Source organism: Drosophila mojavensis, unplaced genomic scaffold (genome assembly GCF_018153725.1).
Source record: "Drosophila mojavensis isolate 15081-1352.22 unplaced genomic scaffold, ASM1815372v1 contig_19, whole genome shotgun sequence".
Taxonomy (NCBI): Eukaryota; Metazoa; Arthropoda; class Insecta; order Diptera; family Drosophilidae; genus Drosophila; species Drosophila mojavensis.
In genome coordinates, this window is record NW_025318726.1 from 6687442 (window position 1) to 6701080 (window position 13639).

The window sequence follows — 13639 nt, forward strand, 5'->3', positions numbered from 1 at the left end:
ATCAAAACGCTTCGGCCAGCTTTTAGTCGACAGCAAAGAGCTACTGTTGCTCTTCCAATTGGGAAAGCTAAAACTTTGCTCGAGCTGTCCAAAATTAAAATAGTTTGGGTAGTTTGCCGTATCCGAGCTGTGGAACAGCCTAAACGCTGTTTTAAGTGCCTCGATTACGGTCATATGGCAGCAAACTGTCGCAGCGACTGTGACCTAAAAGGCGCCTGTTTCAGGTGTGGAGAGATGGGTCACAGTGCAAAAGCATGCACCAAGCCACCAAAATATAGCCTCTGCATCCGGAAAGGTGAAAAGCAGACGGACCATTCAGCAGGCAGCTTAAAATGCCCATCCTACCGTGAAGCTGCTCGTAAAATGAAATGTTAAGGTTCTTGCAGCTTAACTTAAATCATTGTATTGCTGCCCAAGATCTTCTAAAGCAGATCATTAGGGAAAAATGTATAGACGTAGCTTTTCTCAGTGAGCCCCACCACTGTATAACCAGCTGCCCTAGGACATGGTCAACAGACGTTAATGGCAAAGCTGCGTTGTGGGTATGCGGCAACTCAACGAACGTACTTTCGAATGTTAAGTCATTCAATGGGTTCGTACGCAGCCGATATGGTAACTTATGGCTTTACAGTTGCTATCTGGCCCCCAGCATGCAGCTCAGTGAATTCACGACGGTGCTCGACGAGCTTGCCGAGGATGCTAGGGGTCGGAAGGCCATTATAGCTGTAGATTTTAACTCCTGGGCGTTAAAATGGGGTAGCCTCACAACAAATGCCAGAGGTCGTATCCTACTGGAGATCTTCGCGACACTAGATGTTGCACTGCTCAACACTGGCCACGAGTACACCTTCAGGCGAGAAGAAGCTACCAACGGGCTCGCGGTAGGTTTTTGAGAAACAATTAGCTTACCAGGCAGCTAGAAGACAGCTGAAGAGGGCCATTCGGGCAAGCAAAAGAGAATGCTTTTTAGAATTGTGCGACTCAGCCGAATATGACCCTTGGGGCAGGGCATATAAGATAGTAGTTAAAAGACTATACGCAGTTAGACAGGTGCAGCCTACGGATCGTCTGGAGCTTAAATCGATTGTGGAAACGCTCTTTCCAGAAAGTTTAAGCTCCATTCACGCCCCTGGATCCGAGTCTGCTGATCAGGGCTCAACGAGCACTGAAATTGTTTTAGTCACAGAGGAAGAAATCATAGTAATCAAATCGTGCGCTAAAGCTAGCCCTCGCCTTGCACCCTAGTACGTTCGCTGAATTATTCAACGAATGTCTAATTCAAGAGACGTTCCCGGCAAAATGGAAAGCCCAGAACCTGGTGTTGCTACCCAAGGCCGGCAAACCGCCAGATGAGCCATCTTCATACAGACCGATCTGTCTCTTAGACACCATTGATCTGCTCTAGACTGGAGACTGCGATTACTAGCGCCGGAGGCCTGTCACCAAAATCAATTTGGATTCCGGAAGGCCCGGTCAACAACTTCCGCCATCCATGGCACAAGATGGAAGCATGGGACGAAGCAATACTGCATTATTGCGACCCTGGACGTAAAGAATGCCTTCAATACAGCTAGTTGGGATATGATACTGAATGCGCTGTCACAATATATCTCTAAATATCTTAAAGAAACAATAAAGAGCTACTTCAGAGGAAGAATACTGGTATACAATACGAGCGAGGGTCCCCAAACTCATACAGTGTCAGCTGGAGTACCCCAAGGCTCAGTGCTGGGGCCTCTCCTATGGAATATCATGTACGACGGCGTACTACGCTTGGAGCTACCAGCAGGTGCGCACACCATCGGCTTTGCTGATGATGTAGCTGTCGTAGCCATAGGAAAGGAGCTCAAAGATACAAAGGATATGTGCAGCGAAAGTATCAATCGCATACGAAGCTGGTTGACTGGAGCCGGGCTCGAGCTAGCGGCACACAAAACTGAAGTTGTCCTAGTCAGCAGTCGCAAAAGAGTGGAAACTGCCAATATAAAGATCGGCAGCGTCACCATTGCGTCAAAGAGGGCGATAAAGTATCTTGGCGTCATGATAGACACAAGATTAACTTTCCGCGAGCACTTAGAGTATGTGCATAAAAAGGCACGCGGGGACCTAAACAGCAACGACGTCTCCTTCTAATGAGCGTCATTAGGTCCGTCATCCTCTATGCTGCGCCAATATGGGCAAGAGCGATGGCAACGCCGAGCTACAGCCGGGGCATTTGCGCGATCTACAGACTGAGCGCAATCAGAGTCTGCTGCGCTTTCAGGACTATCTCCGATGACGCGGCGCTCGTCATAGCTGGTATGGTACCACTGGAGTACTTGGTCGCCGAAGCCGTGGAGCGGAATTCGCACGCGCCTGCGCGTCTCAACGCTATCAGGGCGAACAGCATTGCACGATGGCAAAGAAAGTGGAATAGCTCAGCTAAAGGGCGGTGGACGCACAAGCTCATCCCGGAGCTTGAACCATGGGTCAACCGCAAACACGGCGAGGTAAACTTCTACCTTACGCAGATCCTCTTGGGACATGGATGCTTTCGGAGCTATTTGAAGCGCTTTGGCCACGAGGAATCTGACGAGTGCCCCTGGTGCGAGCGAGGGCATGTGGAAGACGTCAACCACGTTCTTTTCAAATGTGGACGGTTCCTGGAGGAGAGGCGTCGTCTGGAAGAGGCAGTGGGCCGCTCCATCAGAGCGGACAACATTGTCAACGCCATGCTGGAATCGGAGGAAGCTTGGGAACTAACAAGCACCTTCGCGGCCACAGTGATGATGGAGCTCCGCAGAGTCGAGCGAGTGAGAAGAGAGCTGTCCCAGGCTAAGGTAGCGCACAGTGCTTGCGAAGCAATGCTTTACGGCCGTCCCGCAAGCATCGCGCACTATCCTAGCCATCACACAACTTGCAACTTGTATTAAGTTTGTCAATATACGAATATTAAACAAGTAAGAACGTTGCAGTCGGGCGTTACCGACTGCGGAATACTCACTCACATTCCATCAACAATTTAGTAGTTAAGTTTCGCTCTAATACTGTAGAATATACAGGCTTTTCCGATTTGCCACGCCCCTACTGGGCGTAGACACCTCATTTTTGGTCAGTTTCTAGAACGAGATAACAGTACCCTAACTGCAAAGTTTGAATGCTTACTCTCAAAAAAAAGTGAAAATTACAGGGTATTTTTCGATATGCCACGCCCCTAAAGAAGCGTAAAAATTATTTTTTGGGGAATCGATAGAGGAGGCTACCAGTAACTAAACTATCTAAATTTGAAGCTTCTATTATACTTTAGGAGATATACATTTTTGCGGTTTGCTAAGCCCCCTGTGGGCGGACATATATCCGACAAAGCTTTTTGGTCTTGGGTGATCAGCCCGAGTATATATACAAAATTTGAGATCTCTGGCATCAATAGTGTCCAAAAAATAGCAGAATTTGAAAAATCACTATATCTTCAGGTTCGATTTGCCACGCCCCTAATTATAATTTTATTTTTAGACTTTATAGAATCATAACATTAGCTGACATGCAAAATTTCAGCATTCTAGGTTTACAACTTTAGGAGATACAGTTTTATCCGATTTGCCACGCCCCCAATGGGCGGAGATATATCCGCCATAGCTTGTGATCTTGGGTTGTCGACGCGGACCTACATACCAAATTTTCTAGCTCTTCAACTTATATGATTTCTGGTATATCGGAAAATGCATTTTCCGATTTGCCACGCCCCTAGTGGGCGGATCAGAAAAATTTTAACACTTTATAAATCGGAGATATACACGAGTATGTGCTCCAAATTTCAAGTCTCTAGCTTCAATAGCGCTGAAATAGATTGCGTTCATACGGACAGACGGACGGACAGTAAGACGGACATTGCACAAAACCAATATACTGATTCACTTTCGTGAATGAGTATAAAAAAAAAACACATACACACATACACACACACACACAAACACATACACACACAAGCAGCCACGTATAAACATGCATGGGCTGCAGTGTGCGCTTACTCTGAGAACTTAATTGTCGTACTGTCACTCTGTCATCTCGTTGCACTGTCAGTCAGCTGTACTGTTGTTCAGTGGCTCTGTCACTCTGTCATTTCGTAGCACTGTCAGTCAGATGTACTGTTGTTCAGTGGCTCTGTCACTCTGTCATTTCGTCGCACTGTTAGTCAGTTCTACTGTTGTGCAGTGGTACTGTCACTCTGTCATCTCGTTGCTCTGTCAGTCAGCTGTACTGTTGTTCAGTGGCTCTGTCACTCTGTCACTCGGTCATTTTGTCGCACTGTCAGTCAGTTGTACTGTTCTTCAGATCGTATGTCCACAAAAAAGTTATTAAACAATTAAGTTCTCATAGTAAGCCAACACTGCAGCCCATGCGTGTTTTTTCGTGGGTGCTTGTGTGAGTATGTGTTTGTGTATGTGTGTGTGTGTATGCGTTTGTGTGTGTATGCGTGTGTGTGTATGTGTGTGTGTATTTCTTGTGTAAGCTGAAAGACGCGAAAAATTATTGAAATATCTATTGCTCCAAGGGTTCAGGGGATCTCGTAGTCGAGCAGTCTCGACTATAGCTTTCTTACTTGTTCTCTATTGCAATACTTACTAGTTTATTGACGAATATTTTAAAGTTTTCTGTTATGAAAGCATCAAAATATTGAATCGATTTGCTTTTTCTGATTCTCCATCACATGTTCCAATACTGTAATAATTTTTCTCTATTGCAATACTTACTAGTTTATTGCCTAATATTTTAAAATGTTCTATTATCAAAGCATCAAAATAATGAATCGATTCGCTTTTTCTGTTTCTCCATCACATGTTGCAATAATTACTGAATTCATTTTTGTCTATTGCAATACTTACTAGTTAATTGCCAAATATTTACAAATTTTCCGTTATGAAAGCAAAAAATATTGAACCGATTTGCGTTTTCTGATTCTCCGTCTCATGTTGCAACAATTACTGAATTCATTTTTCTCTATTGCAATACTTACTAGTTTATTGCCGAATATTTTAAAATTGGGTGTTATGAAAGCATCAAAACATTATATCGCTTTGCTTTTTCTGATTCTCAATCACATGTTGCAATAATTACTGAATTCATTTTTCTCTATTGCAATACTTACTAGTTTATTGCTAAACAATTAAAAATTTTCTGTTATCAAAGCATCAAAATATTGAATCGATTTGCTTTTTATGTTTCTCCATCACATGTTGCAATAATTACTGAATTCATTTTTCTCTATTGCAATACTTACTAGTTTATTGCCGAATATTTTAAAATTTTCTGTTATCAAAGCATCAAAATATTGAATCGATTTGCTTTTTCTGATTCTCAATCACATGTTGCAATAATTACTGAATTCATTTTTCTCTATTGCAATACTTACTAGTTTATTGCTAAACAATTAAAAATTTTCTGTTATCAAAGCATCAAAATATTGAATCGATTTGCTTTTTATGTTTCTCCATCACATGTTGCAATAATTACTGAATTCATTTTTCTCTATTGCAATGCTTACTAGTTTATTGCCGAATATTTTAAAATTTTCTGTTATCAAAGCATCAAAATATTGAATCGATTTGCTTTTTCTGTTTCTCCATCACATGTTGCAATAATTACTGAATTCTTTTTCTCTATTGCAATACTTACTAGTTTATTGACGAATATTTTAAAATTTTCTGTTATCAAAGCATCAAAATATTTAATCGATTTGCTTTTTCTGATTTTCCGTCACATGTTGCAATAATTACTGAATTCATTTTTCTCTATTGCAATACTTATACTTTATTGCCGAACAATTAAAAATTTTTTTTGTAATGAAAGCATCAAAATATTAAATCGCTTTGCTTTTTCTGATCTCCATCACATGTTGCAATAATTACTGTATTAATTTTTCTCTATTGCAATACTTACTAGTTTATTGCCTAATATTTTTAAATTTTCTATTATCAAAGCATCAAAATAATGAATCGATTCGCTTTTTCTGTTGCTCCATCACATGTTGCAATAATTACTGAATTCATTTTTCTCTATTGCAATACTTACTAGTTAATTGCCAAATATTTACAAATTTTCCGTTATGAAAGAAAAAAATATTGAATCGATTTGTTTTTTCTGATTCTCCGTCACATGTTGCAATAATTACTGAATTCATTTTTTTCTATTGCAATACTCACTAGTTTATTACCAAAAATTTTAAAATTGGGTGTTATGAAAGCATCAAAATATTATATCGCTTTGCTTTTTCTGATTCTCAATCACATGTTGCAATAATTACTAAATTCTTTTTTCTCTATTGCAATATTGCTAAACAATTAAAAACTTTCTGTTATCAAAGCATCAAAATATTGAATCGATTTGCCTTTTCTGTTTCTCCATCACATGTTGCAATAATTACTGAATTCATTTTTCTCTATTGCAATACTTACTAGTTTAATGCTAAACAATTAAAAATTTTCTGTTATCAAAGCATCAAAATATTGAATCGATTTGCCTTTTCTGTTTCTCCATCACATGTTGCAATAATTACTGAATTCATTTTTCTCTATTGCAATACTTACTAGTTTATTCTATTCTCTATTGCAATACTTACTAGTTTATTTTCTGTTATCAAAGCATCAAAATATTAAATTGATTTGCTTTTTCTAATTCTCCGTCACATGTTGCAATAATAACTGAATTCATTTTTCTCTATTGCAATACTTACTAGTTTATTGCTAAACAATTAAAAATTTTCTGTTATCAAAGCATCAAAATATTGAATCGATTTGCCTTTTCTGTTTCTCCATCACATGTTGCAATAATTACTGAATTCATTTTTCTCTATTGCAATACTTACTAGTTTATTCTATTCTCTATTGCAATACTTACTAGTTTATTTTCTGTTATCAAAGCATCAAAATATTAAATTGATTTGCTTTTTCTAATTCTCCGTCACATGTTGCAATAATAACTGAATTCATTTTTCTCTATTGCAATACTTACTAGTTTATTGCTAAACAATTAAAAATTTTCTGTTATCAAAGCATCAAAATATTAAATTGATTTGCTTTTTCTAATTCTCCGTCACATGTTGCAATAATAACTGAATTCATTTTTCTCTATTGAAATACTTACTAGTTTATTGCTAAACAATTAAAAATTTTCTGTTATCAAAGCATCAAAATATTGAATCGATTTGCCTTTTCTTTTTCTCCATCACATGTTGCAATAATCACTGAATTCATTTCTCTCTATTGCAATACTTACTAGTTTATTGCCGAATATTTTAAAATTATTTGTTATGAAAGCATCAAAATATTATATCGCTTTGCTTTTTCTGATTCTCCATCACATGTTGCAATAATTACTGAATTCATTTTTCTCTATTGCAATACTTCTTAGTTTATTGACGGATATTTTAAAATTTTTTGTTATGAAAATTTTCTTTTATCAAAGCATCAAAATATTGAATCGATTTGCCTTTTCTGTTTCTCCATCACATGTTGCAATAATTACTGAATTCATTTTTCTCTATTGCAATACTTACTACTTTATTGCCGGATATTTTAAAATATTTTGTTATGAAAATTTTCTTTTATCAAAGCATCAAAATATTAAATCGCTTTGCTTTTTCTGATTCTCCATCACATGTTGCAATAATTACTGTAATAATTTTTCTCTATTGCAATACTTACTAGTTTATTGCCTAATATTTTAAAATGTTCTATTATCAAAGCATCAAAATAATGAATCGATTCGCTTTTTCTGTTTCTCCATCACATGTTGCAATAATTACTGAATTCATTTTTGTCTATTGCAATACTTACTAGGTAATTGCCAAATATTTACAAATTTTCCGTTATGAAAGCAAAAAATATTGAATCAATTTGCTTTTTCTGATTCTCCGTCACATGTTGCAATAATTACTGAATTGATTTTTCTCTATTGCAATACTTACTAGTTTATTGCCGAATATTTTAAAATTGGGTGTTATGAAAGCATCAAAACATTATATCGCTTTGCTTTTTCTGATTCTCAATCACATGTTGCAATAATAACTGAATTCATTTTTCTCTATTGCAATACTTACTAGTTTATTGCTAAACAATTAAAAATTTTCTGTTATCAAAGCATCAAAATATTGAATCGATTTGCTTTTTATGTTTCTCCATCACATGTTGCAATAATTACTGAATTCATTTTTCTCTATTGCAATACTTACTATTGCCGAATATTTTAAAATTTTCTGTTATCAAAGCATCAAAATATTGAATCGATTTGCTTTTTCTGTTTCTCCATCACATGTTGCAATAATAACTGAATTCTTTTTCTCTATTGCAATACTTACTAGTTTATTGACGAATATTTTAAAATTTGCTGTTATCAAAGCATAAAAATATTTAATCGATTTGCTTTTTCTGATTCTCCGTCACATGTTGCAATAATTACTGAATTCATTTTTCTCTATTGCAATACTTATACTTTATTGCCGAACAATTAAAAATTTTTTTGTAATGAAAGCATCAAAATATTAAATCGCTTTGCTTTTTCTCATTCTATATCACATGTTGCAATAATAACTGAATTCATTTTTCTCTATTGCAATACTTCCTAGTTTATTGCCTAATATTTTAAAATTTTCTATTATCAAAGCATCAAAATAATGAATCGATTCGCGTTTTCTGTTGCTCCATCACATGTTGCAATAATTACTGAATTCATTTTTGTCTATTGCAATACTTACTAGTTAATTGCCAAATATTTACAAATTTTCCGTTATGGAAGCAAAAAATATTGAATCGATTTGTTTTTTTCTGATTCTCCGTCACATGTTGCAATAATTACTGAATTCATTTTTTTCTATTGCAATACTCACTAGTTTATTACCAAAAATTTTAAAATTGGGTGTTATGAAAGCATCAAAATATTATATCGCTTTGCTTTTTCTGATTCTCAATCACATGTTGCAATAATTACTGAATTCATTTTTCTCTATTGCAATATTGCTAAACAATTAAAAATTTTCTGTTATCAAAGCATCAAAATATTGAATCGATTTGCCTTTTCTGTTTCTCCATCACATGTTGCAATAATTACTGAATTCATTTTTCTCTATTGCAATACTTACTAGTTTATTGCTAAACAATTAAAAATTTTCTGTTATCAAAGCATCAAAATATTGAATCGATTTGCCTTTTCTGTTTCTCCATCACATGTTGCAATAATTACTGAATTCATTTTTCTCTATTGCAATACTTACTAGTTTATTGCTAAACAATTAAAAATTTTCTGTTATCAAAGCATCAAAATATTGAATCGATTTGCCTTTTCTGTTTCTCCATCACAGATTGCAATAATTACGGAATTCATTTTTCTCTATTGCAATACTTACTAGTTTATTGCCGAATATTTTAAAATTTTTTGTTATGAAAGTATCAAAATATTATATCGCTTTGCTTTTTCTGATTCTCCATCACATGTTGCAATAATTACTGAATTCATTTTTCTCTATTGCAATACTTACTAGTTTATTGACGAATATTTTAAAATTTTCTGTTATGAAAGCATCAAAATATTAAATCGATTTGCTTTTTCTGATTCTCCATCACATGTTGCAATAATTACTGAATTCTTTTTTCTCTATTGCAATACTTACTAGTTTATTGCCGAATATTTTAAAATTGGGTGTTATGAAAGCATCAAAATATTATATCATTTTGCTTTTTCTGATTCTCAATCACATGTTGCAATAATTACTGAATTCATTTTTCTCTATTGCAATATTGCTAAACAATTAAAAATTTTCTGTTATCAAAGCATCAAAATATTGAATCGATTTGCCTTTTCTGTTTCTCCATCACATGTTGCAATAATTACTGAATTCATTTTTCTCTATTGCAATACTTACTAGTTTATTGCCGAATATTTTAAATTTGGGTGTTATGAAAGCATCAAAATATTATATCATTTTGCTTTTTCTGATTCTCAATCACATGTTGCAATAATTACTGAATTCATTTTTCTCTATTGCAATACTTACTAGTTTATTGCCGAATATTTTAAAATTTTTTGTAATGAAAGTATCAAAATATTATATCGCTTTGCTTTTTCTGATTCTCCATCACATGTTGCAATAATTACTGAATTCATTTTTCTCTATTGCAATATTTACTAGTTTATTGCCGAATACTTTAAAATTTTCTGTTATGAAAGCATCAAAATATTGAATCGATCTACTTTTTCTGTTTCTCCATCACATGTTGCAATAATTGTTGAATTAATTTTTCTCCATTTTAATACTTACTAGTTTATTACCAAATATTTAAAATTTTCTGTTATGAATGCATTAAAATATTGAATCGATTTGCTTTTTCTGATTCTCCGTCACATGTTGCAATACTTACTAGTTTATTTCCGAATACTTTAAAATTTTTTATTATCAAAGCATCAAAATAATGAATCGATTTGCTTTTTCTGATTCTATATCACATGTTGCAATAATTACTGAATTCATTTTCCTCTATTGCAATACTTACTAGTTTATTGCCGAATACTTTAAAATTTTATGTTATGAAAGCATCAAAATATTGAATCGCTTCGCTTTTTCTGATTCTATATCACATGTTGAAATAATTACTGTATTCATTTTTCTCTATTGCAATACTCACTAGTTTATTGCTTAATTTTTTTAAAATTTTCTATTATCAAAGCATCAAAATAATGAATCGATTTGCTTTTTCTGATTCTATATCACATGTTGTAATAATTACTGAATTCATTTTCCTCTATTGCAATACTTACTAGTTTATTGCCGAATACTTTAAAATTTTCTGTTATGAAAGCATCAAAATAATGAATCGATTTGCTTTTTCTGATTCTATATCACATGTTGCAATAATTACTGAATTCATTTTCCTCTATTGCAATAATTACTAGTTTATTGCCGAATACTTTAAAATTTTCTGTTATGAAAGCATCAAAATATTGAATCGATTTGCTTTTTCTGATTCTCCGTCACATGTTGCAATAATTACTGAATTCATTTTTCTCTATTGCAATACTTACTAGTTTATTGCCGAATACTTTAAAATTTTCTGTTATGAAAGCATCAAAATATTTAATCGATTTGCTTTTTCTGATTCTCCATCACATGTTGCAATAATTACTGAATTCATTTTTCTCTATTGCAATACTTACTAGAATAAATAAATATTGAATCGATTTGCTTTTTCTTATTCTATATCACATGTTGCAATAATTACTGAATTCATTTTTCTCTATTGCAATACTCACTAGTTTATTGCCGAATACTTTAAAATTTTCTGTTATGAATGCATTAAAATATTGAATCAATTTGCTCTTTCTGATTCTCCGTCACATGTTGCAATAATTACTGAATTGATTTTTCTCTATTGCAATACTTACTAGTTTATTGCCGAATATTTTAAAATTGGGTGTTATGAAAGCATCAAAACATTATATCGCTTTGCTTTTTCTGATTCTCAATCACATGTTGCAATAATAACTGAATTCATTTTTCTCTATTGCAATACTTACTAGTTTATTGCTAAACAATTAAAAATTTTCTGTTATCAAAGCATCAAAATATTGAATCGATTTGCTTTTTATGTTTCTCCATCACATGTTGCAATAATTACTGAATTCATTTTTCTCTATTGCAATACTTACTATTGCCGAATATTTTAAAATTTTCTGTTATCAAAGCATCAAAATATTGAATCGATTTGCTTTTTCTGTTTCTCCATCACATGTTGCAATAATAACTGAATTCTTTTTCTCTATTGCAATACTTACACTAGTAAGTAATAAACTATTATTGACGAATATTTTAAAATTTGCTGTTATCAAAGCATAAAAATATTTAATCGATTTGCTTTTTCTGATTCTCCGTCACATGTTGCAATAATTACTGAATTCATTTTTCTCTATTGCAATACTTATACTTTATTGCCGAACAATTAAAAATTTTTTTGTAATGAAAGCATCAAAATATTAAATCGCTTTGCTTTTTCTCATTCTATATCACATGTTGCAATAATAACTGAATTCATTTTTCTCTATTGCAATACTTACTAGTTTATTGCCTAATATTTTAAAATTTTCTATTATCAAAGCATCAAAATAATGAATCGATTCGCGTTTTCTGTTGCTCCATCACATGTTGCAATAATTACTGAATTCATTTTTGTCTATTGCAATACTTACTAGTTAATTGCCAAATATTTACAAATTTTCCGTTATGGAAGCAAAAAATATTGAATCGATTTGTTTTTTCTGATTCTCCGTCACATGTTGCAATAATTACTGAATTCATTTTTTTCTATTGCAATACTCACTAGTTTATTACCAAAAATTTTAAAATTGGGTGTTATGAAAGCATCAAAATATTATATCGCTTTGCTTTTTCTGATTCTCAATCACATGTTGCAATAATTACTGAATTCATTTTTCTCTATTGCAATATTGCTAAACAATTAAAAATTTTCTGTTATCAAAGCATCAAAATATTGAATCGATTTGCCTTTTCTGTTTCTCCATCACATGTTGCAATAATTACTGAATTCATTTTTCTCTATTGCAATACTTACTAGTTTATTGCTAAACAATTAAAAATTTTCTGTTATGAAAGCATCAAAATATTTAATCGATTTGCTTTTTCTGATTCTCCATCACATGTTGCAATAATTACTGAATTCATTTTTCTCTATTGCAATACTTACTAGAATAAATAAATATTGAATCGATTTGCTTTTTCTTATTCTATATCACATGTTGCAATAATTACTGAATTCATTTTTCTCTATTGCAATACTCACTAGTTTATTGCCGAATACTTTAAAATTTTCTGTTATGAAAGCATCAAAATATTGAATCGATTTGCTTTTTCTGATTCTCCGTCACATGTTGCAATAATTACTGAATTCATTTTTCTCTATTGCAATACTTACTAGTTTATTGCCGAATACTTTAAAATTTTCTGTTATGAAAGCATCAAAATATTATATCGCTTTGCTTTTTCTGATTCTCCATCACATGTTGCAATAATTACTGAATTCATTTTTCTCTATTGCAATACTTACTAGTTTATTGACGAATATTTTAAAATTTTCTGTTATGAAAGCATCAAAATATTAAATCGATTTGCTTTTTCTGATTCTCCATCACATGTTGCAATAATTACTGAATTCTTTTTTCTCTATTGCAATACTTACTAGTTTATTGCCGAATATTTTAAAATTGGGTGTTATGAAAGCATCAAAATATTATATCATTTTGCTTTTTCTGATTCTCAATCACATGTTGCAATAATTACTGAATTCATTTTTCTCTATTGCAATATTGCTAAACAATTAAAAATTTTCTGTTATCAAAGCATCAAAATATTGAATCGATTTGCCTTTTCTGTTTCTCCATCACATGTTGCAATAATTACTGAATTCATTTTTCTCTATTGCAATACTTACTAGTTTATTGCCGAATATTTTAAATTTGGGTGTTATGAAAGCATCAAAATATTATATCATTTTGCTTTTTCTGATTCTCAATCACATGTTGCAATAATTACTGAATTTATTTTTCTCTATTGCAATACTTACTAGTTTATTGCCGAATATTTTAAAATTTTTTGTAATGA